Below are 5,000 nucleotides of genomic sequence, written 5' to 3'. Positions count from 1 at the left end.
GCTCGCACCGGCCGCTACGGGCCTGGCACCCTCTACGGGCCGTGGCCTCATTCAAGTTGGACTTGGGCTCGGCGCGAGGCGTCGGGGTAGTGGACCCTCCCAAACACCACATGCCACGACAGGCGGCAGCCTGCGGGGTTCGGTGCTGGACTCTTCCCTGTTCGCTCGCCGCTACTGGGGAATCCTTGTTAGTTTCTTTTCCTCCGCTTAGTAATATGCTTAAATTCAGCGGGTAGTCTCGCCTGCTCTGAGGTCGTTGTACGAGGTGTCGCACGCCACACCGCCAGCCGGCTGTGCACGCTACCGAGAAAGTACCGGTATGCGAACCGCCAGGCGACGGGCGCGCATCGCACGTTTAAGGAGACGCGGCCGGCCACACAGGCGACCACGACACTCCCACGTCTCCGAAGCGGGACAAACGCCGCGCGCTTCAGTATACGTAGCCGACCCTCAGCCAGACGTGGCCCGGGAACGGAATCCATGGACCGCAATGTGCGTTCGAAACGTCGATGTTCATGTGTCCTGCAGTTCACATGTCGACGCGCAATTTGCTGCGTTCTTCATCGACCCACGAGCCGAGTGATCCACCGTCCTGGGTGATCTTTTCCTTTTCAGTCTCCCACTGTCTCTTTCAAGACAGTAGCATTTGCGGGACTGAGGCGTCTGACGGCCCCTGTTCCACTATTTTTTTTGTGTCCAACGGCCTCACAGCCGATGGGCGTCGTACGGCTCCACACCGGAGCGGACAGGCACTCGGGCGAACGTCATTCAAAACCGGCGCCAGGCGCCAGGTACCGCAGGCCAGCCGCTCCAGAGCTTCAGCGCTCGTACCACACAACAACAACACTTCCGCTAGTTTTGAGAGGCACGCGTGGTTCCGCACGCGGCGCACGGCCACTGCCGTACAGGTAGCGTGTTGCGCGACACGACACGCACATCGAAAGACATGCAGTCTAGTCGGTAATGATCCTTCCGCAGGTTCACCTACGGAAACCTTGTTACGACTTTTACTTCCTCTAAATGATCAAGTTTGGTCATCTTTCCGGTAGCATCGGCAACGACAGAGTCGATGCCGCGTACCAGTCCGAAGACCTCACTAAATCATTCAATCGGTAGTAGCGACGGGCGGTGTGTACAAAGGGCAGGGACGTAATCAACGCGAGCTTATGACTCGCGCTTACTGGGAATTCCTCGTTCATGGGGAACAATTGCAAGCCCCAATCCCTAGCACGAAGGAGGTTCAGCGGGTTACCCCGACCTTTCGGCCTAGGAAGACACGCTGATTCCTTCAGTGTAGCGCGCGTGCGGCCCAGAACATCTAAGGGCATCACAGACCTGTTATTGCTCAATCTCGTGCGGCTAGAAGCCGCCTGTCCCTCTAAGAAGAAAAGTAATCGCTGACAGCACGAAGGATGTCACGCGACTAGTTAGCAGGCTAGAGTCTCGTTCGTTATCGGAATTAACCAGACAAATCGCTCCACCAACTAAGAACGGCCATGCACCACCACCCACCGAATCAAGAAAGAGCTATCAATCTGTCAATCCTTCCGGTGTCCGGGCCTGGTGAGGTTTCCCGTGTTGAGTCAAATTAAGCCGCAGGCTCCACTCCTGGTGGTGCCCTTCCGTCAATTCCTTTAAGTTTCAGCTTTGCAACCATACTTCCCCCGGAACCCAAAAGCTTTGGTTTCCCGGAGGCTGCCCGCCGAGTCATCGGAGGAACTGCGGCGGATCGCTGGCTGGCATCGTTTATGGTTAGAACTAGGGCGGTATCTGATCGCCTTCGAACCTCTAACTTTCGTTCTTGATTAATGAAAACATACTTGGCAAATGCTTTCGCTTCTGTTCGTCTTGCGACGATCCAAGAATTTCACCTCTAACGTCGCAATACGAATGCCCCCGCCTGTCCCTATTAATCATTACCTCGGGTTCCGAAAACCAACAAAATAGAACCGAGGTCCTATTCCATTATTCCATGCACACAGTATTCAGGCGGGCTTGCCTGCTTTAAGCACTCTAATTTGTTCAAAGTAAACGTGCCGGCCCACCGAGACACTCAACAAAGAGCACCCTGGTAGGATTTAAACGGGGTCCGCCTCGGGACGCGAAAGCACCCCTTCGGCTCGCCCCACCGGCAGGACGTCCCACGATACATGCCAGTTAAACACCGACGGGCGGTGAACCAACAGCGTGGGACACAAATCCAACTACGAGCTTTTTAACCGCAACAACTTTAATATACGCTATTGGAGCTGGAATTACCGCGGCTGCTGGCACCAGACTTGCCCTCCAATAGATACTCGTTAAAGGATTTAAAGTGTACTCATTCCGATTACGGGGCCTCGGATGAGTCCCGTATCGTTATTTTTCGTCACTACCTCCCCGTGCCGGGAGTGGGTAATTTGCGCGCCTGCTGCCTTCCTTGGATGTGGTAGCCGTTTCTCAGGCTCCCTCTCCGGAATCGAACCCTGATTCCCCGTTACCCGTTACAACCATGGTAGGCGCAGAACCTACCATCGACAGTTGATAAGGCAGACATTTGAAAGATGCGTCGCCGGTACGAGGACCGTGCGATCAGCCCAAAGTTATTCAGAGTCACCAAGGCAAACGGACCAGACAAGCCAATCCGATTGGTTTTGATCTAATAAAAGCGTCCCTTCCATCTCTGGTCGGGACTCTGTTTGCATGTATTAGCTCTAGAATTACCACAGTTATCCAAGTAACGTGGGTACGATCTAAGGAACCATAACTGATTTAATGAGCCATTCGCGGTTTCACCTTAATGCGGCTTGTACTGAGACATGCATGGCTTAATCTTTGAGACAAGCATATGACTACTGGCAGGATCAACCAGGGAGCTGCGTCAACTAGAGCTGAGCAGCCGGCCGCCCGGGAGTGTGTCCCGGGGGCCCGCGCGAACACGCAAGCGTCCGCTCAATTATTCTGCAAACAGGAGGAGGCCGAGCTCCCCTGCACGATACACCTCGAAACCCTCTCAGGTCCCGGCGGCGCGCAGCGCCGTCCTAGGTACTTGGTCGGTTTCGAGAGAGGCGCAATCGCCCGGAGTTAGGCGAGTAGACGGTTTTAGTGCGAACACCCTTGCTCCCAACTGAGCTTGCCGCTGCCGACAGAGGCCCGGGAGCGTGCTGTCGTGGCATTGCCGGCGGGAGACAACACGCGCCACCTATGGTGACCGGCAGCTCCAACGCCAGCGCCACACAAGGGCAAAGCCCCACTTGGGTGCAGAAGCGAACTCTCCCAGCACAGCGCACGCGCCAACACGTCCGCACAACTGCGATACAAACCACCTGCGAGAACCGCTGGGGCGACCGAGCAGCAGACGGCGTCGCGGCGCCGAGTGCCAGGCGGCGGCGCATCCTCAACGCACACAGTCCTCAATCAGACCAGCACACTGCAGATGTCCACCGCGCTTCGCACCGGGCTCGGCTGAACCAACTTTGGCCGCCAGGCGCCGCGTGCAGGGTGCGCCGCAGCGTAGCTGCGCCGCCTGCCGGGCCCGTCGGCTGGCGCTCCTGCCACTCGGCGCCCCCCACCAGCCGCCTGTTGCGCGTGCGCCCACGCAGCGCGCGGCCAACACGCCGGGCGGCCCCCCTTCACCGGCCGGGAACAGTCCCACCAAGCCACCGCCGCGTATCGCTTCATACCCACATGGGCCTAGTCACGCGTGTGGATGTGGCGGGTACCGCTGAAACAACCGGTTAATAGCTGTACCGATCGTCGCCATCACAGATTCACCTCCAGCGTGAACAACCGCTCAACAACGGATTTCCAGTTCATTTGCGTATCTTGGGCAGTAAACGTAGATGTCCACCTACATTTGCGAATTCAACAATTCTTGCATGCCAGGATGTCATGTGTCACGACACGCTACATCAGACCACATACACACTGCGACATGTGCAGAAGAGAACACGTGGAAGGTGGCCCGCGCACGTATGCGATGTACCTTCCGCGATCCACTGTCAACCGGCATCTGCGGCATGTCCCAGATATGGAACGCGGTCCACCAGGGTAGCACTTTGTGTGAGGCAATACGACAAAGTCGGAATACACGCGTCACTACATCAGACGGCTCACGCTGACCTGACCTGACCTGACTCACCGCACCACCACCCCCAGCGACCCAGGGTGACATACAATGCGTTCGTACGTTCCTCCCACACGCCTCTACGGCGTACCACAGTGCAACCTAGCTGTTATTGGGAGACGAGACAAGTAGCATCAAGCACAACATATGGAAATTGAGATTCGACACCGTTGGGCACAGCCAGCGTACGGTCACACGTATCACACTACTTCACTCTGTACGTAACGACCGATGATCGGTACAGCGTGTGGGTTACGCGTACGACATCAGCGGACAATGGACACAGACCATACCACGACGTACACTGAGGGCGTCGACATCTGAATGCAACTGAACAGCTGCGAGGCTCATTTAACACTCAAACGCCAGACCGACCAGCTTGAGAGGACAGAGACACAAAGAGGGGGACAGAGGGGGACAGAGGGGGGGGAGGGGGGGGGTCGGCGATATAGTCCTATTGCAGTACAATTGACAGTGGATAGCAGGAATATGTGGAAAGTAAGCAACACTCGCAAGACATCTACATGAGGATAACAACGACACCAGAGATTCCGAGCAGTGAACTATGTTAGGCAAAGGGACAACGTGGGTTAGGTTAAGGGACAACGTGGGTTAGGTTAAGGGACAACGTGGGTTAGGTTAAGGGACAACGTGGGTTAGGTTAAGGGACAACGTGGGTTAGGTTAAGGGACAACGTGGGTTAGGTTAAGGGACAACGTGGGTTAGGTTAAGGGACAACGTGGGTTAGGTTAAGGGACAACGTGGGTTAGGTTAAGGGACAACGTGGGTTAGGTTAAGGGACAACGTGGGTTAGGTTAAGGGACAACGTGGGTTAGGTTAAGGGACAACGTGGGTTAGGTTAAGGGACAACGTGGGTTAACACGCGATCTAGTGT

The 5,000-nt window shown here is 56.1% G+C and overlaps 3 non-coding genes across 3 annotated transcripts in view; all 3 read right to left on the bottom strand.

The window, feature by feature from the left end:
• LOC126334377 (large subunit ribosomal RNA) overlaps positions 1-256 on the bottom strand; it is a 4,221-nt gene extending 3,965 nt beyond the window's left edge. Inside the window, exon 1 of the ribosomal RNA XR_007564702.1 lies at positions 1-256. This exon is cut by the window's left edge and continues 3,965 nt beyond it. This is a non-coding gene — a ribosomal RNA (large subunit ribosomal RNA).
• A 188-nt stretch (positions 257-444) lies between these two features.
• LOC126334376 (5.8S ribosomal RNA) lies at positions 445-599 on the bottom strand. Its single transcript, XR_007564701.1, has one exon. It is a non-coding gene; the product is annotated as a 5.8S ribosomal RNA (ribosomal RNA).
• A 362-nt stretch (positions 600-961) lies between these two features.
• On the bottom strand, positions 962-2,854 carry LOC126334379 (small subunit ribosomal RNA). Its single transcript, XR_007564704.1, has one exon. It is a non-coding gene; the product is annotated as a small subunit ribosomal RNA (ribosomal RNA).
• Positions 2,855-5,000: the final 2,146 nt, after the last annotated feature.

This window comes from Schistocerca gregaria, unplaced genomic scaffold, assembly GCF_023897955.1.
Source record: "Schistocerca gregaria isolate iqSchGreg1 unplaced genomic scaffold, iqSchGreg1.2 ptg001746l, whole genome shotgun sequence".
In the NCBI taxonomy this organism is placed as follows: domain Eukaryota; kingdom Metazoa; phylum Arthropoda; class Insecta; order Orthoptera; family Acrididae; genus Schistocerca; species Schistocerca gregaria.
Note: the sequence above shows the minus strand (reverse complement) of the source record. Positions and strands in the feature narration are given on the sequence as shown.